The sequence below is a fragment of the Tenrec ecaudatus genome, chromosome 8 (genome assembly GCF_050624435.1).
Source record: "Tenrec ecaudatus isolate mTenEca1 chromosome 8, mTenEca1.hap1, whole genome shotgun sequence".
Taxonomy (NCBI): Eukaryota; Metazoa; Chordata; class Mammalia; order Afrosoricida; family Tenrecidae; genus Tenrec; species Tenrec ecaudatus.
In genome coordinates this window covers 107,951,038-107,973,891 of record NC_134537.1, presented here as the reverse complement: position 1 = coordinate 107,973,891, position 22,854 = coordinate 107,951,038, and the positions used below count along the sequence as shown (strand labels likewise).

Genomic DNA, 22,854 nt, shown 5'->3' with positions numbered 1-22,854 from the left:
CTTTGAGTAAAGAAAAAAAAGATGCTGATGGGTTTATGAAAGCAGGTGATGATACTTAAGGTTGTTCTAGGCAATTTGGAACTGCTTCTCTCAAAACATGGCCCTACAACACCCACTGACTTTGGGAGAAGGCTTAGGGTGTTTGTACAGCAGGGCACACAGAGGAGCAAGATATGTACTGAGCAAAGAAGCCCTCAAGAGATTTGCGGATGCATTTTAAACGGACAAATGCATGCACACGTAGCCCTTCCATGGGAGACTTGGCCCTGGGCAGGTGAATGGAAGTTGTCAACGCAGAAGCAGGAAATTCCAGAGATCCTTTTGGAAACTAAACTTTTCATCCCGTTCTCCGGTTATCCACCCTTTGGGTTGAGAAATTATAACTGTTATCCTCCTGTAGATCACCCACCCTGGTGGCTGTTCTGAATTTGCAATTAACTTTTCAATATGTTCACCCTGAAACCATGTTTGGGTTAGAGTAACTTACTTATCATCTTTGTCCAAATGGTTATGTATACAGTAATCAAACTTCCCTACCAGAGAAGGCATTAAAGGAAATAAGTGAAGCATTTAAAAATGAAGATAGAAAAGAAAATTAGGAAATCCTTGAAAGAATACTATTAACAGAATTAAACACGGCACTAGAGAATTAATAGAAGTAAACACTGCACTGAAGGTCCACCACATCTCTGATACAGAACCCTGGCTGCCCAGTGAGCATTGCTTATTAGAAATCTGTCACAGAGATAATTGTAAATGGAAGCTTTACATGAGCTGTGACGTGTGTTAAAATGTGTTTTTGATATAGTAACGTATATGAAGAACTTGTGTTTTTAAAATGGGGGCTAGCTTAGACAAACTAGAAATGAGATTTCGACTCTTCCTGACCACATACTTTACTGCCACTGAGAAACAAAACCAGGTAGGTGTGTTACACCATATTAGTTACACACATGTTAAATAAGATTGCAATGAGGAACATTTGAAAGGAAACACCATTTTCCAGTGTTGCTTTTAAACTCAAGGGTTTGTGTTTGCAGTATGGCAAAAATGAACAATTGAAGCATTGTCTCCTCTTCTCCCCCAAAAAGTGTCAGGCTAATAAAAAATTTCCTGAGATTATTTAGAATTGGCAGCATTTTTCTCCAGGAAAAAAAAAAAGGATAAGAATGGCACTGATCCTAAAGTACATTAATAAAATTACATTTTAAAATCATCATGGGCCTTGGCTGTAGTATATACTTGGTTCTAATCAGTGGCTAAGCTTTCATAAGAGTGTACAGCATTCACTATGCCCCTCTTGGCTTTGTTATAAATATGTTTAAGTACTCTTGACTACTCTTTGCCACTATTTTTTTCCATGCGTTTGCAATGCACTTGTATGTCCCCAAAGGTCCAAGTCCACGTCAGTTTGACTTTTCCTCCTTTGTTAGTGACTCAGCTGCTGTTTAGATCAGAGGGTGAGGAATCAGAAGGCTAGTGGGGCCATGAGCCTCCACTTTCTCTCTGTGCTCTTTTAATTGTAATCATTTATTTAATTTGGTTTTTAAAGAAAAGCACACGCTGTGGACCTGCACAGTCCATCTCAGCGAATGAGAGCAATCATGAAATCCTGTTCAGCCTCCACAAATGTGCTTCTTATTTTGACCCCCTCAATACCTATTTGCTCCATATATTTTAAGTTTCATAGGGAAAATAAGAAGCTTCGGGTGAAGAAGCAAATATCTAGTAGACCAAACGTTATTTTCCTAGGATGAAAAGTACTTGATTTATGCTTTAATGGTCACAGCAGTTACATTATAGAGTATTGCACACACTTTTCATTTTTATTCCTAGTAGAATTTCTCTGGCTATTTTTAAAGTGCAGGCATATATTTAATTTTTAGAATACTAGTAAGGTATAATTGGACACTAGTGTGTGATACCAAGGATGTGGTCTTTCCAGGATATTGGGAAAGCTTTAAAAGCTGTTTTTTGTCAAAGATTTTATGACATCAAAGAAAGCAATTTTTAGTGGAGTGATCCAGGGGTACTTTTCTATGTTGCGAACTCTATTCCTACCTAGAGTCGGCATCCTAGAAGAAATTTGTGTATAGCTTAATCCTTTAAATTCCATGGCTTATTTGTCACTTTTCCTAATTCTGATTTACTATGCAGAAAGGGATTCTTCTAAATCCTTGCCTTATACTCTCATTCACACATGGACATATACCAATTATACTCATGTATAAGCCGAGTTTTGCAGCATATTTTTAATACAGTTTTTGTGGTAAAATTCGGTGCCTCAGGTCGGCTTATACTCAACTATAGATGGTATATTCAGCCTTTACAGCAGAAAGCTATGGAATAAAAGCACACAGGACAGTGATACGGGCATGTCTTTCTAGAGTACTAGGCTACAATAATGTTAATCTATCACCCAGGAATTCCTTCTTCCTTTGGTGAGAGATCGGTGCATCTATTTCTTGCAAATAATTTTTCTGTTTAATATTATTTTGTAAGTAGATCTTTTTAGCTGCATGCTACTGTCCCAAACTCAATTCCAACAATAGTTAAAGGTCCAATCCAAACATAGCCAGTATAATTCGAACCTTAAGCAATATCAAAATAGCATACTTTTTTTCTGTAGGAGGGCACTCAGGTTTACAGCAGTGCAAAGTGGAGGAAAAGGGACTATCCGTTTGCCTCTTGTGTCTAAGGAAAAGCTGAAGTCCACGCAGTCTGCATGTTCTTCCCACCATCACAGAGCACTAAAGGGAAAGCTTCGAGTATCATCCAGGCTGCCTGCTAGTCCACTGCGTCGGTAATTCCAACTTCATTGCCATTGCGCCATGAGTCAGTCGCACATTTCTCCCTTTGCTTTCTTGCCCTACTGCTGTCGCCACTGAAAGCCTATTAATGCTCAAATGGCTGTGATGCTATGATATCATTACTATGGTTTCCCCACTTGAAAACAAAACAAAACAATCTTGGTAGATGTACATGGAAAGTTGGCGAGCTAAATTGCCAACCACGTTGAAATTCCCCTAGCAAAGCTTATTTATGCTTATAAGAGAATTCTTGCTTGGGATTGTTTTTCAAAACGACCTTACCTCTGCAGTTCTTGGTTCTGCAGCAGATCCTTCAAAGGGACTTCATTGGAACCCCAAGGACATCCTTGGAATGTGAGAAAGAGGCGTGCTTGAAAAGTTACTGTGGAATGTCTTGAGCTACCATGCACAATGCTCAGTTTAATTTTTAAAAAGGTAAAATTGGAAGTCATTACAATTTACCTGAGTGTGATCTTTTCGTTTTAAATATCAGTTATTCTGTTCCAAGCTGGGAAGTAAAATTTTTTTCATGGTGGAAGGCATTTCTGGTGAGTTTTGTGGCCATAACCTTTGCAGCTTCTGCGACTGGTTTGTTGCTCTGTACCACACACAGAAAGTTCAACTTCAGCTCTTGCTGCTGACATGTGGGGCGGGCGTGCAGTGACCCACTGTACCATCAAGTGGTACTCCTCCCACTCTGCCGTGCTGCTTTGAATGAGTTAATGTGAAAATGGTCAGAATGTTTTAGTTGGTACCAGAACATCTATGGCTGTTATTTTCAATGAAGCATTCATTCAAATGGCAAGGGAATTGGACCAGTTTGAATATGAAATGAATCACTTCTATTGTGAAAACCACGTTCTTGACAGTTTTATTTAGGTTTTGTGACTACTTACTAGAGGGTTAAAGGTGGATACATTAGTCACTGGTGTCTGCCTGTCTGTCAGTGCTGTTTGAGGGTTTCATGACATAATCGTTTGGGGTCAGACAGCATGTTGTGTAAACTATTGCTGGGGTACAGAGGAATGGGAGAGCTGTTTCCTTAAGACACTTAATCTGGAATTATTTATCCAAACACCAAGAGAACACAGACTTAATTCTGTTAATCTACCCTAATCAAAGGGGTATTGAGATCTCTGACTTGAAGCAGACAAATCACGAGGAGCCTTGGAGACAGAGCATCACCACGGCCATTGATCCGTAGGACCCACTAGAGAGCTGCCTCCTGTGTATTGAAATATGCCTAGACCGGCTAAGTCAATCATCTTGTTTCAAAAGTTTATGCGTTTTTCTTGGACCAAACTCATTGCAGAATAAAAGGATTTCACTATCAAGAATAAACACGATGGTTTTCTGTGGTGTCGGGATGTATCAGATAAGCAGGGCATTTCAGAAGCAGTCCAATCCGGAAAGAGTAGCATTTTATCAATGACATGACTTAGAATATCCAGTTCATGATGAGAAGAAAAATAGCAGATGGCTTTTAGTCCGTCTTAATCTTGTCTTTGACATCTCTAATGATAATGCTCCTCTTCTGGAAGTCCGTGCGCTTCCACCACCCCTCCTCCCTTGCCATTCCTGAGGGGAATGTATGCCTATGTTTAAGAATGTTCCATACCAACTGCACTTGTAACACATCTCGAATGGCCAGACCTCACAGAATTTGACTGCAGAATTTGAGCTGCAAGGTAATCTCTCTTTCTGATGCTCTTGCATGACATTTATGAGTTGGATATTTAGATGAGGTGCATGGGTGTGTTGGTCAAAATAATACCTCCAGAAGATGTTTTCTTAATCTCGGTGGCTTGTGATTATGTTGCATTACATGGTGAAGAGCAAGGAAGGCTGGGGATTGAACTAAATTTACTAATCGGCAGTGATTGGATTATCTTGGATTATTTGAGTGTGACCCATGTAATCAGAAAGACTTATGAGACTTTTAAAGAATATTTTTGAGGAACGCAGAAAGACCCATAGGGAGATGCAGTTCAGAGTGGTTGGAAGGATGCAGTGCTGTTGACTTTGTCATGAAAACGGAGACCGTCTGCAGCAAACCCACTGCCACGGAGTCGATTCTGTCCTTGGCGGACATGGTCCAACCGTCCCAGACTGTAACTCTTCACGGGGGGAGACCACAAACCAAGGAATGTGAGTAGCTTTCAGAAGCTGGAAAAAGCAAGGAGGCAACATTAATGTGGATCTAAGAGCCCCACAAATTAATGCAGCGCACCAATAGCTTGATTTTGGCCCAGTGAGACCTGTGCTGGACTTCAGACCTCCAAAAAATGTAATCTAAGAAATTTGGGTTGTTTAAGTCTGTTAGTCTGAAGGAATGTGTTACTGCACTAGAAAACCGGTAAAGTTGGTAGAATGCTAAACCCTGCCTTTAGATCAGCGGTTCTCAACCTGTGGGCCGCGACCCCTTTGGGGGTGGTCAAACGACCCTTTCACAGCGGTAGCAATAGTACAGTTAAGAAGTAGCAATGAAAATCATGTTATGGTTGGGGGGGGTCACCACAACATGAGGACTGTATGAAAGGGTCACCACATGAGGAAGGTTGAGAGCACTGCTCTAGAGCCTACCCAGTAGAGCTGATTCTATGTCTGTGAGCATGTGTCATTGGTGAGGTTTTCGTCTTATTTTCCTCATCTACAGACGAGACCCACTAAGCCCTCCTAGTGTCTTCCTCCTTGTAGTAGGAAGTATCAGGAGGCAATACCAGGTTATGATTGCTCAAAAAATATGACTTCTCTCTCTGTCTCTATAAAATGGTTCCTCTGTACAGCTTAATGGTATTTTCAGTGACTTCTCTTTTCCTATAAGGCTCCTTCATCGCTTTCTCTAAAATACCAGGTGTAGTAGGCAAGAAGTGACCTTTCACTGCATCTTTTTACTTTATACTTTACAGTGTTCCTTGGAGAATCTCCATTAGCTAGAGAGTCTCTACCAATCGCCAAGATTGCCTGTAAACTATGGGTGTAGATTATGTGTGGCACAAATGTTCAACACACTTCACTGCTGACTGAAAGGATGCTATCTAAATACACTCAGCGGCATCTCAGAAGAAAGTTCTGGAGATACTTCCAAAGAGTTAGCCATCAGGATTTCTATGGAGTGCAGGTGTACTCTGGCACATGTGGGTTGCCATGCGTTGGACTAAACTCAGACAACTGTTTTGTTTTGCTCCCTCATGGTTCGAGACGTACTCAGCAGATCATGGTTTAGTAGGAGACACGACTAATGCTTATACTAAATGAATCATACAATTAGTGAATGATATAAACTGCTCCTAATCACCTTTGCACTTTGTACATCCCATTCCTCTTCTCTATTCAAACGGATCGAGTAAATAATTTCAATGAATACATTAATAATTAATGAATACATTAATCCATTGGAGTAGGTATTTTTCAACATTGCTCAGAAAAATAAGGTGTTATCTGACTATATATCCATTTATATATGTATGACTCTATATAATTATTGCATGTACTCACAAAAGATTAGAAATACATCTAAATGCTTTTATCAAAATATATTATTATAAATAAAGATGTATTTCACTCCCACTTAAAAAGAAAAAAGTTATCTCTGTATCTATTTCTTCCAGGACCTTTCCTATTAAAGGAGAAAATATTTCTAACGGCCCAAAAGGCTTCAGGGTGACACTGAAAGGCACTGTGCCACATTATTATATTCCTATGCTCTTAATGAGACTCTTGGTTCACTCTGTTCTGGACTGGAATCCAAATCCTGAGTTTTATTTTTCTTCAGCAAATAAAGACACAGCTGTGAGGTCTCAGGCCATCTATACCATGTTCACCTCAGCAACAGCTGGCGGAGCAAGGGTGAAAGCAATTAACATATACAAATTGCTCTCGATTCTATTTTTATTACATGCCCTATAGGACAGTCAAAAAACAGTCTTGTAAAATTCCATGGCAGAAAAATTACTGGAATTGTATTTCTCTTGCAATGTCTCCATGGATGCAAACATTTATTATGCCTGCTTTCATACAGACCTTTTCAGTCAATGTGAACACTGGAAAGGGTTTGAGATGTTGCGCTACTGAAAGCAAACAAGTTAGTCTGCCAAATGGAAGAAGACACAAGGCTGCTGGCTCAGAGAGGAAAGGGACTTTATTACTGCAGCAAGGAGAGCAGGCAATGGACAAGAACTGAATAATGCCCATTTATGCGGAAAGTAGGTGGGGTATTGCATAGGACTACTGGCCCTGAGGTCCAGAGGGGAACATTTTTGCTTTATCATAATAAACAGTGAGCAAGTAGCCATTTGCTCAAGAGAAGGCCCTACATCTCTCTTTCCAGGGTTCTCACTATAGAAATCTTCTTGAGGAAAGAAAAAAAAAGCCGGAATCAAAAGTATTAGATCTTCTGTTCACAAAAGGTATTGAAAGATGAACATTTTTCTCCCAGCCATGAGTTTCTTAGGTGCAAATGACTCCCTGTGAGTACTGGTAAGAATTTCTCAGTATGAAACACTTAAGACATTTAACAATTTTTTTCTTCTATAACAAAAGTTTTACCTCCCTAGCAGAACAAAGGGTTAAATGTATGAATTTTTCTTTTTGGCTCAATTGGATTGAAAAAAATTTATCTTTTCAATAATACAGGTTTTTACTTGGCCCAGTGATGGGGCTGGAGAAGACAGAGAAGAGATTAGATTCCTTGTAACAAAGCAGTACTTTTTCTTTTGCACATTGCTGCCCATTTTAATGTTGTTGGTCAGCAGCCAGGAAAGAGAGCCAAGAAAAGTCCAGAAGATCTCAGACTTGGAAGAAGAAGAGAGTTAAGGAAGCTCCCAGAGGCCGGAGTTTTCAAACCTAATCAGACCTAGCACCAATACACAACACAATCAGATCTCTGCCACCGGAGTCATTGATGATTTCACATGGTAGTGCTTTGAGTATGGATTTTAATTTGGCCTATGTGACATCCAGAAAGTTACTTAACCTCATAGAGATTTGCTTTCTTCATCTAAGCAATCACTCTTTAAAAATTAGTTACCTTGGGGCCCGGCAGAGAGTGGATACTCTATAAATGGACATTCAAATATTGAGGGGCAATATTGTAGTATACTTACAGAAAAAGACTTCAGAAAGCTTCGGTAGGCCATACCTCCTGGCGAGTACTTCCTATGTCTTCAACCCAACCAAGTGGGTTAAAGAGCTAGACTTCTAATTGCAAGGTCAGCAGTTCTAAACCACCAGCCACTGGCAGGAGACAGAGGAGGTGTTCTACTTCTGTAAAGAGTCTCAGGAACCCACAGGGAGAGCTCCAGCCTGCCCTACAGGATCGCCATGAGTCAGAATCTACTCTGTGGCAGTGAATTTGTTTGCTTTTGCTATGTCATTTATACATTTATCAAGGTTTAATAAGACTATCTACCTCACAACATTCATATGGAGATGAAATAATACATATCTAGCCCTCAGAACAATGCTTGCTCGTACTAAACACTCAGTAATGTTAGCTGTTCTCTTCCCAATGGTTTGCTGCCAAACCAGGCGTCATTCTTGACTCCTGTCTATCTTGAACCCTCACATTCTTTCCACCAAGCAATCTTGGGCTCTGTGCTTGATGCAAACGTAGAGTCTGTCCATTTCTTGTCTCGGCTAGCTCTCTTAGCTGAGCCAATGCTGCCGCTCGCATGTGCTGCTGCATTCGTCTCCGACTGACTCCTCAGTACTCACCTTTGCCCCATACCACTTATTCTCACACTGGTCAGTGATCCTGTCAAAGCCACTGGCTTGAAAGGTCTGGCCCTGACTTCTTCTCAGAGCTCATCTCTTCCAACCCTTCCCCTAGCTCCTTCTGGCCCATTGATACCCGCCTCGTTGTTGTTCCTGGAATGTACCATGCATGTCCGGAAGGACAGACCCTTGGCAATGGCTTTTGATGTCACTCTTTTTAGTGACCCACCCTGAATTGCAATCACTTCTATAAATACTAGACCATTCAAGTCCCTTGATAAAAATAAAAGCAAACCAGTCGTTATTAAGTGAACTTTAACTTCAACTGACTCTATATGTGTCAGAGTGGAACTGTGCTTTTTAAGATTGCCGATGGCCGATGTTTTTGGAAGTAGTCATGAGGCCTTTGTTACAAGGCACCCCTGTGTGAATTCAAGCTGACAATTTTTCCATAAGCATCCCAAAATCCAACCATTTTCACCATCCCGGGTCTCCACTCAATTCTCATACCAACCTCTACTTTTTTGTCCATAACATGAGTACAGTTTAAGTTGGGCGAGTGCTGTGGACAGGAGTGTTTGTCTGTTTCATTCACTGTTGTTTCCTAGGCATTTAGATAAGTGCCTTGCACATACATAAACAACGGCCTTCAATAAACACTCGCTGATTGGATGGAATGAACATTAATATTATCTTTCATTGCTATATGCTTTATTCCCAGGGATATGAACCCATGCATTTGATGTACCATTTTTGAAACAGCAAAGGCCGGTATGAATCTATCATTTGCGTATATTAATTAATAAGAAATGAATGAAGCATAGCATCAGTGACCTTGTTGATGATGATAATGAATCACATTGATATAGTGCTATGCCTCTTCTACCTAGTTTTTGTGTGGAATTCCCTTCAGTGTCAGGGTGATGAATTATCCCCATTCCTTCTAGGAAAATGGCTAGTCCATCTTAATGCAGGCTTTGGAAATGAAAAATCATGCCTGCTGGAATCAACTTTTAATTCTCTACAGTAATGGAGTGCTGATGCTAAAGAAATAATCCCCAAATCATTTGCATTTGATGTTAGGATGCATTCAGAAGCCTTTTTATCAGGGAAAACAACATGGAAATATTGGAAACAGCGTGTGTTTAAGAGGAGGACGGACTTGGGCGTTAGGAGGCTGGGTTTGGTAAAGTTTTCATGTAGCTCCTATCATTCTTTCTCGTTCCTAAGCCGCAATTTCTCTATCACTAAACTAGAAAGCAGAGTTCTTCCTTGCTTTAAGGTTCCATGGCAAAACCTCCCCACATAAACTGTCCCTCAACGCTGCTTTTCTAAGTTAAGTAGTACTCCTGACAGCACCCTCGTGTCCTTAAATAAGGTAGTGGTGAAAACCAGGGGAAAAAATCCTCAGAGCATTAACATTATTATACACACACACACACACACACATACACAAAGATGGAGCAAGAGTGACAAGCATATTGTGATAGCCTGGCTCTAATCTCTACTTCTGTTGGCAGAATACAGTCACGCACCACCCACCTGCACTCGACTTCCATGTACTGATAGGGAAAGCAGATATTCCCCTGGTAAAAACAGATTCAGCCCAGTTGACACTGCCAGGAGTTCTGGGGATGTGATGGTTAATTGCTTGACTGAGAAGCCCAAGGTTGATGGTTTAAACCCACCAGTGGCTACATGTGAGAAAACAGCTGGCAACCTGCTTCTAAAATATTCATGTCTAGAAATCCTATGGAACAAGTACTATTCTGTCACTCTGGGAAGCTGGACCGGACTGGTTGACATACCATCACAACAATGGACACTGTCTGGGTGAGGGTGAGGGTGTGGATGGGAGTGAACCCAGCGCCACGACATTCAGAATCATCGCATCCGCTGTACTTTCTTCCCCATTGTCTTACTTTATGTGTTAAATGTGCAAGGATGAAACAATTGGCCCAAAAGAAAAGTAAAACGCAAGTCAATGAAAACCATGGCTCTACAAAGCCTTCCCTTTTGGGAAACACATTTACAGCAGCCGCTACCTTTGGAAGTTATTTCTTCACTCCACGTCCCTGAAAATGAAAAAAAAAGCAAATGATTTCCAAAAGATGACTTATTTGAAGGTCAGAAGTTACTCTTTGGAAGAAAATGAAACCCATAAAGTATAATTTTTTTAAAATCCTCAGTGTCCTGATAAAGTTAACAATTTCTCTAAAGTATAGCTCATTTCTAGGAAGTGACCAGGAGGATTAGTGTATCTATATGTAGATTTTTCAATATTATTGAAGTGGACAACAATCACCAATAGAATTTTCCATAATATGTCTGAAGTGGAGGTACAGTTGGACTGCTGTACATGAAAGCAGATGCTTGTACGTACATAGGTCAGTGGCCCCTGCGCAGGTAGAAGAGGTCATGAATGCACATGAACTTTGATTTTTAGATAAAACCTATTTGTAACGGGCAATATTTTTTTGTTGTCTGGTAGTATTCTAATATACTGACTTGAGTGGTTTACCAATTTACATTAGAAGCAAGTGATGTAAGACAGAAATCAGAAAATCTTTTCAAAGAATAATAATAATAAACTAATAATGCCAAGTCATTAAGCATGGGTAGAAATGGCCTCCCAACCCCAGTAGACTTGGCGTGCTCCACTGTTGAAACTCAGTCATTCGTAGTTTTACTCATGACCTTTAAATCCCGAGACAGACACAGGCACATAATCCTAGATGTTAAAAGTTAGAGACTTGTATACCACATTTAAGAAATGTACGTATTCTGTATGAACTAGTTTAAATTGTCTTAAGATTACCATTTGGGCTTATAGGATCTTAACACAATTACATGGTATGCCCTCCCTAGCATAATAAACCTCTCTGTTTACCTGACCCTGGGCCTTAGTTATCTAGTGGTACTGTAGCAGACACACCCTAAGTGGATGGTGTTAACACACAGAGTCCCTATGGGTTTGCTGAGAGGCTCTCATGAGGCTCCTCCACTCCATGGATGGCACACAATCACGCGAGCACGTGGGTCCACACTGATGAACACAGAGGCATTACGGGAAAGAGTCTTTCAGGTTAAAAGACAGTTTTATTATCTATGCTTAGAACTTGAGGGTGAGAGATTTGTCACGGTGAATGGCAGAGATTAAACAAAGAGGGATGAGAAAGTGACACTCTCCAATTCATACAATGAATCCATTCTCTGGGTCGGTTGGGTATGAACAAAAGCAGAAATATAGCAGGCTTTTCTGTGAATACAGAGGGAGACCACTTTGATTAGAATATTAGCTTCCAAATGATGCCGGCCAATAAGAAAAAAAAAAGTTGACACTTCCAAGGGCTGCAGTGTGGTGTATTTTCAAAGATTATAGATTCGAGGATGTTATACAATATGTCTCAAAAATACCCCAGGTCTCTGAGCCAAAGGCATGTTCATAGTCTTCTTATGTTCTAACATGACCTTATTCTATTTCAGTTTTTCTCTTAATGCTTAATGCCCTGGAGATTTTTCGAATGAGATAGCTAAATTATGTTTTTAATGTTGATTTTCTACCAGGCGCATAGTGAGGCCATTATTAAGAGGGAGGAAGCATCAGAGTCGTCTATAAATCCTCTCCTTCACACACATGGACAGGATCATCAGCTGGCCCTCAGCCTCCTCCTTTTATCTACATTCCGCCCCTGGGAGCTCCACTTTGGCTTTGCACTTGTTCTCCAATGTTCGCTGTCAAAGGCTGAGTCAGAGACTGAACTGATGACTCTGACTATGCACCCCTGAGGCTAGCCTGGGCACAGTGTGCCTGCAAGTTCGCCCAACTCTTTGCCTTGGGCATTTTTGCTTAGTTCTTGGTCTCCGTTTCTTTGTCCAGAGAGGGAGCACTTGCATAAGATCATGTCTAAGGTTCCTCCCTGGCTTTACATTTCAGAGATGTGTGATGCAAAAGCATTTGCCAAAAGTCGCACAATCATACACATCTGGGACACATATTTATTAGCATATTGTCTACCTTGCAGCCAATCATTTCAACTTAACAAATTGAAAATGGGGGCTGGCCAGAAATCAGGGGGTAGAAGAATTCTGCTTTAGTTCTTGCTGCTGCTCAATTCCATCCTTCTCGGTTTGCTCACGTATCCTCTCCTCCGCATTTCTTGAACTTACAGAGCCCTCTGACATTACTGAGCAGAAGGTTACGAATGCCTTCCTCTCCCGTGACCAAATCCCAGGAAGAGAAGCAAACTTTCGCCTAACCTAGCGATTTCCTCTGTACTTTGGAAGAACACGCATGAACACACACACCGGGATCTTCCTGCAGATGATTGTGAATGAATAGTCCTGGGCCAAATACTGCATGAGGAAGGTTAGGGCGATGTTTTGGCAAGCTGAACAATGCTCATATTATACTGTCTGGCAAAAGGATTGCTTGCTGATCCTGTACGTGGTGAAGGACATTGTTTTCTAATCATGATAATCTGGCTATTTTTAGTGTGATATTTAACCCAGCACAGGCTTGAAAATGTCATGTTTTCATATCGAATCTCAACGGCAACTAGAAATTTAGGTGATAGAAAGAAAAGAATAAAATTTTCCGTGCTTCTATTTTTTCCTGATACCCATTTGGAACGTGTTTTATTTTTATGCCAGTTTCCTGAAGTCAGTATCTTATGCGCATTTGGTGAAGTAACAAATTATGTTAGTGGTTAAACATCTTGAAATTAATGACTGACAGCTGGAATGTGATGTCTCCGTCATCTTGAGTTTATGTTCTTTCTCCTAAAGCACGTCGCTCAGAGATTAACAGAGTGAAATTTATCTTTTATTGGCACTGGTGCTGGGCATTTGTATTCATAACCTTTTAAAATATTTATAAGAATCCAGCTTCATCTTGTGTCATTATGTCACAACTTATATTTTATATTCAGATTGTAATGACTCAGGGAAAAAATAGTGCACGGCTGAGCCAAGCAGTCCACTGCAATCACGCCTTTTATCTTGAAGAATTCTTCATTTCTCCTAGTTAATCATTGTACCAGAGTTTTTCTTGTATTTTTAGAAATCTATAGATATTTTCCTTTTTGATTTGTCAGAGCTAAATTTCTAAAATGTGTTATTAGGTGCCCTTGAGTTGGTGTCGATTCATATCTATTCTGATAGATATGTACATTCTAATAGATCTGAATCTACACCTTCCTATTCTGTTTGAGACCACTGGTGCCGCCAGTGTGCAAACCTCCCTGAGAGATTTCCTCTCCCTTTATTTTACTCTCCGATTGCGGGGATTGGTCCCCTTGATTGCATGTCCAGAGCGCGTGAGATTCTTGCTTCTAAGGATTATTTCTAAGCTGTAATTCTCCCACAACAATTTTGTTCATTCTTCTGGCTGTTCATGATATTCCAGTATTCTTTATCAATTCAAGTGCACTAATTCTGCCTTGGTCTGTCTTAGTCATCATCTGTCTTTCACATGCATATGAAGTGTCTCAAAATACTATGCCTTGGGTTGTGTGTTAGGCCAGGTTGACTACAGAAACAAATTCAGAGACACTCATTTCTATGTAAGAGAGACCTTTTTTTTGTTGTTGAGAGAGAGCTTTATATCAAAAAGTAATTATATATATAGGGAAAACATTTCAGCCCAGTCCAGACCAACTTCATAAGTCTGAAACTAGTCCATAAGTTCAATATTAGCCCATAAATCCCTCTTCAGACTCATGTGGCTGCATGCAATGATGCAGAGTGCAGGAAGATCACAGGCTGGTAGGGGCAAAGCCTTGTGGATCCAATAGTGGTGGATGCATCTCCAAGTTTCTGGCAGGTCTCTGAGTGGTTTGCCGGCAGGAAAGTGAAGCAGGGTGGGGGTGGGGTGGGGGTAGTGGTGGAAGTTCCCAGAACTCTTCTTATGAGATATGAGGAGGTCATGCTCACAAGGAGGTATCATCAGGCTATGACCTGATTGACAGGCTAAGCTCCACCTCTTCACCTTATACCTTCCAGTTGATATGAGATGATGTAACTACCACAAGTTGGGTTCACCGTAGTCTTCAAAATAGTATATTTGCTTATTTTATGTACATTCCATCTGATGAGACCATTTATGTTGCTAAGAAAAGGGTAGATGCAATGAGTAAGGGGCCACTTCTGCCAAAATCTATCATGGGATCTCCAGCATTGTTTCTATCACCAAGGCCCTATTTCCCAACCACTGATTCTTCTTTGTTTTCAAAGTTATTAAAGTTAAACCTACATTAATTTCACCTTGTTAAATGATGATGGCAACATATATACAAATGTGCTTGATACAACTGATGTATGGATTGTTATAAGAGCTGTAAGAGCCCCCAATGAAATGATTCGTTAAAAAATAAATTTAAATGTTTTTCACTTTGTTTTTCATCGTGGAATTTCTTTCTTCCATCCTCCTGGAAGTCTTCCATCTTCTACTCTAATCTCAGCTACATGCTCTGTAGGCTTTCTGGGAAGTTGTCACTCTGGAACTTTGCTTACCTATCACCTTGGGATGTCACAACTTTCCCATCTCATCTTCTTCCTTGATTTACTCTCTGGGTACAACAACCACGTTGTTAGGTGCCACTATGTCCGCTTTCCATAGCGACCCTGTGCACAACCGAATGAAACACTGCACGGTCCGGAGCCATCTTCACGACGTTTCTCTGCCTGAGCCCATTGATGTAGTCACTGCATCAATCCATCAAGTCGAGGATCTTCCTCTTTCTCACCATCCCTCCACTTTAAAAAGCATGATGTCCTTCTTCCAGGACTGGTTTCTCCTCACATTATGTCCAAAGTATGTCAGATGGAGTCTCTCTATCCTTGACTCTAAGGAGCACTCTGGCCTTACTTCTTCCAGTACAGATCAGTTTGTCCTTTTAGCATATCATGGTACTTTGAATATGCTTATCCTGCACCACAATTCAAATGCATTGATTCTTCTATGGTCTTCTTTATTCAGTGTCCAACTTTCCTATGCATGTGGTGCAGTGGAGAATGCCACAGCTGGGTCAGGCTCACCTTAGTGCACAGAGTAGCATGCTTGCTTTTCCATACACTGAAGAGGTGTTGTGCAGCCAGGTTCCCTGAAGCAATTCATCTTTTGATTGCTGGCTTGATTTGCTGGCTCCATGAGCATTAATTGTGGATCCAAGTAATACAAAACCTTTATCAACTTCAATATTGTCTCTATCATGATGTTACCTCTTGGTTCATTTGTGAGGATTCTGGTCTTCTGTGTATTCGGTTGTAATCCATCCTGAAGCTACAGTCCGTGATCTCCATCCCCCGGAGCTTCACTTCCTTCTCATCATCAGCAAGCAAAGTGCTATGAGCTGCAGACAGCAGGTTGCTAGTAAGCCTTTCTCCAGTCCTGATGCAGAACTCTTCTTTATTTAATCCGGCTTCTCAGATGATTTACTCAGTCTACAGATTGCACTAGTGTGGTAAGAGAATATAACCCTGATGTACACCGTTCTTGGTTTTAAACCATGCAGTATTCCCCTTTCCTGTTCATACAACTATCTCTTGATCCATGTACACGTTTGAAAATGTTCTAATGGAAAATATCATGTAATTTCCAACAATATCCTTCACTGGGCTAGATAACTCCTTTGAGCCTGAGCGAAAAGAATGTGGCACTCATTATTTTTAAGACCTCTCTGATACATAAATGATAGCTGATTTTAAAGAATTGAATTGAATCTCTCCAATGATGGGGTATTTACTATGACAGGAAATGGCCCCATTACATTATCAAATCCTGTTGTGCTGAGAGTCAGAGTGCTTCAAAGTATACTTGTGAACTCTTAGAATCTGCGTCCTAACTCAGAGAGAGAGAGCAGTCAACATGAATAACATTGGTTGCTCAAATAGCCCCTCAATGGTGTGTACGTGTGTAGGAGGTGGGGTGGATTCTAATGCTGTCTAAGTTACACAGCTTCCAGAAAATGGTATTGTCTGAATTTGTCAAATTTAACTACATCTATGTCCTATTGGTGTACATATTATCCATGTAATCACAACGCAGGCCAGGGGTGTGAGTGGAAAGGCCCTGAAAAAAGCACCTGGGGTTTCACGGTGGCAAGGCCGATTGTTTCTCTCTTTCTAAATGTTCTACATGTTTAATGGGACGTATTCATCGAACATTTTCAGAAGTTTTTTTTTTCATATAAAATCGCTCCAACTTGAATGAGGACTTATTTGACTCATTAATCAACTCATGGAGTGTTAATTTCTCATGGCTGTGGTATGCCTGAGAAAAGTACAACCAGCTAGACTCCATGCAAAGAAGAAAGTTCCTTGCTGATATTTATTTTCTATTTATAGGCGGGAACTCCAACAAAGAAGCTCTCAGTGTAACAACACCTTCCCATTCTGTAATTACGGTTTGAAGGTTCTTGAGGCCCTTTGATATGTTTTTAAACGTTTTTCCTTAAGATTAAAAGAAAGGATTTTATAAAGATCATTGATGCCCTGATCCTTTTAGAAACGATATGTAAGTCTTGAGTTGGCGTGATAGTGCTGGTCAGTGTGATAAGCACTGTCATGTAGCTTCTCTCCCTGACTCGTGGCCCTGTCTCCATGGTCCAGCATGGCAGCCCTGACGTCACACGTGCTGCTGCTTTGAGGAAATTTGACCAAACCTGCTTTGGCAGGAAAATAAAAACAAACTAGCTGAAGAGAGGGCCAGGACAAGAAAAAGAAGAGGAAAGGAGGGGAGGGACGCAGCGTGGAGGCGTTGGTGAGGAGTTTCAGTGATCGTTCCATTATTTTGGAGTTCATTCATTGACTCAGCAAGTAGTGTGTGCCTGCTATGATTCAAGCACATTTCTATGAGCTATGGTTTTTTTAAGGCATGAAGTAGTTGGATCCACAGTTCAAAACGACCAGCAGCTCAGCAGGAGAGAGACAGGGCTTTCAACTCTTCAACAGTAACACTGTCAGAAATTCACCGAGGCAGGTCTACCCTGTGCTGCAGGGTCGCGATGAGTCAGCATTGACTCAACGGCAGTGAGTTTTGAATTTTGGTTAAGGTCCTTTAGCTATGGGTCATAGTGGTCCCTGAAAACAGAAAGGAAGAGCACCCTTTCAACAGAGGTGCTGATTACTGACTTGCCCTACTTAGAGGAAGCTCATGTCGCTCACATACCAGCCTGGACACAGAACTTCCCCAAAAGCAAGGGAGACTGACTGTTAACCATAAGCAACTCATGCAAGCTGAGGATAATAATATCTATATCGTAAGTTATGAGAAATAAAACTTATAAACATCAAAAGAGAAACGTGCCAGAGATAGACAAAGATTTTTGTTAGTCCCATCCTCAATTCACTATAGAAATAAACTTAAACACATTGAAAAACATGTGACAAGTACACACATATTAATCTCAAAGATATATTTAAGCGTTTGTGTTTCTTTTCTGAGTTTTCTGCCATTTTAAACCATTTAAAATTTCTCATATAAAAATTGAAATACTTTATTCCCCAAAGCATACTTTTGTTTTAAAAAAGACTGACTTTCTTCCATGTGCAAATATGATCACCACAGTGAGTTTTATTATGGAACTGATGTCAACAGGAAATGATAATGAGTGACATGCTGTGGTGCCTAGATACATGGTCATCAATTCTGACTCACGGTGACCCCACAGGCTTCGTAGAAGCACTCCGGTCGCTTTTGGAGGCTGTAAATCTGCACACGTGCAGAACGCCTTATCTTTGTCCCATAGATCCTCTGGTGATTTTGAACTTCAAATACATGAAACTGTAGACAGTTTTAGAGGCCATACTGCATGATAAATATTTAATTGCTTGAAAGAATACTCATTGCCTTCAAGACAGTTCTGACTCTCGGTGACACTGGGTTACCCCGAGAACTGCTCCTTAGGGCTATGGTCTCTACAAACGCAGATCGCGAGCCCTTTCTCCCATAGTACCACTTGGTGGATTCAAACTGCCAACCTTTAGTTTCATGGCCAGTGTGCTTCAGAGCTCAACAATGATTCTTCATTGGTCATACAAAGCAAAAACGAAAAGCAAGCTCACTGCCATTGAGTGTATTCCTACTCATAAAGACCCCATGGGCCAGAGTAGAAATGGCCCCTGTGAAGTTCTGAGACTCTAAATCTTTCCGGGAATAGAAAGCCTCACCTTTCTCCGATGGAGGAGCCAGCAGTTTCGAGCTGCTGACCTTGTCATAGGTTTCTTCAAGTGACCCAAAACCCCACAATTTAATGCCATTTACACAGTGGTGTTGTGGAATTAAAGGTGTTATGTAAACAACTTTACCCAGTTCCTAGCACAGATATATCTAAAAATATTTTCTTCTTTAGACTACGCTTAATTACCAGATAAAGAATGGAACTATTGTTTGCGATAATAAAAATGTTTTAAATCAATATTGGACACAATAAAGACATATGAAATAAATTTTTAAGAAGAAAAAAGATAATGTTCACTAAAAAGTCACCCTTGTGCTCTATCACCTTGGCAAAAAGTAGCCCCTCTCCTGCATGGTTTGTGGAAAAAGGAAGTCAGAGGGTCATGCTATGCATCAGATGGCCTGTGAGAATAATTAAGCATTTGCCAAGTAGTAGAACATAACCCTTTGACTTTTCCTGAGCAAAACAAGAACCTCAGTGACTGGCTATTGCTGACAGTACAGACCACCGGCTTGCCCAGGGGGGCACTTCCTGATTGGATTAGTAAAGACCCTTCCCCACAAGATAAACCTAAACAAAGAATGCAAACTTCAATCTAATTTAAAAATTGGAACTGAAGGTGGTTTTGAATAACTAGATCAGTTTTATTATAATTTGATTAAAATTGGTAGAAAAATGTGTTGTGATCTATCTTGTTAGTAGCAGAGGGCTCACAATGCATCTCTACTACCCAAGTCATCTTAGATAGTGAGAAATTTCCCTACTGGATGACCCCCAGAATCGGATGACTCTCAGGGAGCCCGCTGAGTTGAAAGTCACGGACAACATACAGATAAATGGGATAGTGACTAGATCTACAGGTTGACTAATCTACAATCACTAGACTAGATCTACAGTGACTGTATCTATAGGTTGAATAGATAAAAGAATTAAACAGAGAAATGGAGTTAATGAAGGGTCAAGTACTTTATAAACCAATCCCCTTTAAAACAGGTTTGCTATTTAAGGGATATAGCAAGTGGGGCTATGTAAAGAAGATATACGTAGATTTCATTGCTGTGTTCTTCTTTATACTGGGAAGGACTTTCTCTGTAGCCATTGACCTTTGGGCTCCTACCAGGATAATGCACAGATAGTATCCTAATTTTTGTGAAAGGGAAACTGGATCTGACTAACCTGTCTGTGTAGTTACATAATCTAGTGTCAGTTTGGGACTTAAGAGGATTAGGAATGAAGGTATGGGGTGTAGTCTGTCAATCGGGTCAGAGCCACTGAGGCCTCTGTGTGGGCATGGCCTTCTGAGAACACTGGGAATTCCTATATTTCATCCTTGGAGGCAAGAGACACTTTCTCTCTCTTCTCACTCCCTGGGAGACATTGCAGCTGATAAGACACCTGGAACTGCATTGGTGCCCTGAGCTGGAGATGCCATATGGAGACCCTTCCAGTGCTGAGATGGTTACAAAGCCACTGGAGCCACAAGACTCCCCACCCACTGGCCTGTGATCTTCCTGCATCCAGTGTCATTGCATGTGTTTTGTGAGTCTGAATAGGACTTTATAGATTGGTATCAGACATATGGGCTAATATTGGACACAGACTTGATCTGGACTAGGCTGGGATGTTTTCTCAATATTCAATTTCTCTTGTATAAAAAGCTTTCACCTATACACATGTGAGTCTTCATGAATTTATTTCTCTAGTCTACAGAGACTGACACATTTTCTGAACACAGAGCATTTTATCATGATCCATTTCTTTGTTAACAAATGATCTCTTTAGTAGTATAACTATAATTGTGTCTTCCCCAATTAAAATATGTAGATTTCATGTACATGGAAAATCATCTTTTGCTTTTAAAATAAGTTTGAATAGCATTGTTTTCAGAGAAAGTATTTATCTCGATGGATAATGTTACCAATTATTTTAGAATATTTTCACTCTTTCTGTATGTCTTAGAGGAACCCTGGTGGTGTACTGGTAATAAATTAAGCTGCTAACTGCCAGATGAACAGTTCAGAACCACCAGCTGCTCTGCAGGGGAAAAGCAGGCTTTCTTCTCCCATAAAGATCTATAGTCGCAAAACTCAATCTGTCCTTTAGGGTCCCCATGAGTCAACATTGACTTGATGGCAGTATGAGGTTAGTTTTGGGTTTGTTTTTCTGTGTGTGCGTTTTACAACAAACAATGCAGCACTGAAATAATCAGGAAAGCATGATACACAAAAAGAAAAATGCATACCTTCAGGTTTTAGGAGCTTGATTGTGCTTTAAATTTTTTTCCCCTGGAGTTTTGTTACTCTAGTCATAGAAAGCCAGCCTTCTTCTTCCTCATCAACCTCTTCAGACCTACTATTGTGCTGCTGCCCGTTCAACTGGGAACAACCTGTTTCCTTCCTCATTTTTAGCTAATCTTTATGAATGAAATGTGATTAGGTCTAGCAAAACTATGGAAACATTATAGCAGCATATGGGGAGCCTGTAGTGCCAGGTTGCTATTTCCATCTAATAACAGATCTAAATGTCCAATTAGACATTACACCCACAAAAAAAGAAGTCCAAGTTAAAAATTTCTATTTGACTCAGCACAGCAGGGAACGATTTATAGGCCAATCACTCATGGTGAATAGCATCTTAGTGGTAAAAAATTGGTTCTCACACATTAATATAGATATATTTTCATACCACTCCTAAAGCTTTCTACTTAATTATATCACTTTAAATAGCAGGCATTCTCACTCGCTTGGTGGAAGGAAAATCACGTGCATTTGTCCACACAATACCATCCTTGGGTGTTAAGGGATTAGAGTTGGCCTAATGGGAAGACAAACAGATGGGTTAGGAAATGAGACATGCTTTTTCACGGACTGGCTAATGCACAGGGAAAGGGCACGCTGGGCCTCTGTCGCTGGGCCTCTGTCGCTGGGCCTCTGTCGCTGGGCCTCTGTCGCTGGGCCTCTGTCGCTGGGCCTCTGTCTAATGTTATGTGTGCTCATCAGATCATTCTTCAACGACCCGATTTAGTTTGATTTCTAAAGCACATTAGCCCTGAATGAAACAGCAATTAAGAAATACTTTTTCACCTGCCTTATTGTCAGATGGAATAAAATTGACCAGTGGAATTGAGGTTTTAAGGAGTGGGTAATTTCAAACACTACTCAGGGGAGTACAAATGAATTTTTTTTTTCAAAAGGAGTTGGACTATATGAATGTATAATTATTCCTTAAAAAATTTGGCCTACATATTATAATCAGAGGCACAATGAAAGATTGTGCATACAGATGTCCTTTACAGTAACATTTCTAATAGAGAAAACTTGGAAACAGCTTAACTATACGAGCAAAGGGAATGGTAAGCTTATGAAAAATTCAGTAAGTGCAATGCTACGTAGGAAATTCTAGTATAATATAATATAATATAATATAAATACTTGAATGAATACTAATGCCCTCCTAATAAATAGTAATAGCTATAAAGTAATATTTTGATAATTTATTGTTTTGTCCTAAATATGTTTGCCTATTATCCAAATTTTCAACCAGCTTGTACAGTATATACAAGTACATGCAAAATTAACACAGATACTGTCCACGGGGTCTGGGTTATAACTATCTTTGTAGTTCCTCGGCCACTTACTACCAACATGACTTTAGCAATTCACCTATGTGAATTCTTTACACTGCAGTTTCCTTATGTGAAGTAGAAGAAGATTAATGGCATTTATCTTTCAAAGATTCTATACAAATTAAATTAATTCCATTATATAGACCACATTAACAATGCCTAAGATAAAAATATGCTCTACAAATGATCATTTCTACTATTGTCTATTGTTATCAAATAGAAATTATACTTTTAAGTTAAAAAATAGATATGTAAATAACTAAAAGAAAAAAGAAAATCTTCACTCAGTTATTTTTGTATTAGCAATTTTATTAAATTATAGGACATAAAATTTACCTAGTTAAAAATGCACCGTTTTGTTTTCTGTTTTTGTCACATGATGACTTAAGGAAACCAACTAAAAAAGGTATTTGCTTTTTAAAAAATTAATAAAATATAAAACAAAACCAAAATTCTGCTCATTTTACTTAGAGCTGGTCCTTATGTGAGTCTCCTTTTTCCTTCGAACCACAGTGCTACAGTG

The 22,854-nt window shown here is 40.0% G+C and overlaps 1 protein-coding gene and 1 pseudogene across 1 annotated transcript in view; both read left to right on the top strand.

The window, feature by feature from the left end:
• Positions 1–22,854, top strand: part of NRG1 (neuregulin 1) — a 1,270,305-nt gene that overhangs the window by 665,005 nt on the left and 582,446 nt on the right. The gene's annotated exons all lie outside the window — the stretch shown is intronic.
• Positions 18–610, top strand: LOC142454603 (glycoprotein-N-acetylgalactosamine 3-beta-galactosyltransferase 1 pseudogene; annotated as a pseudogene).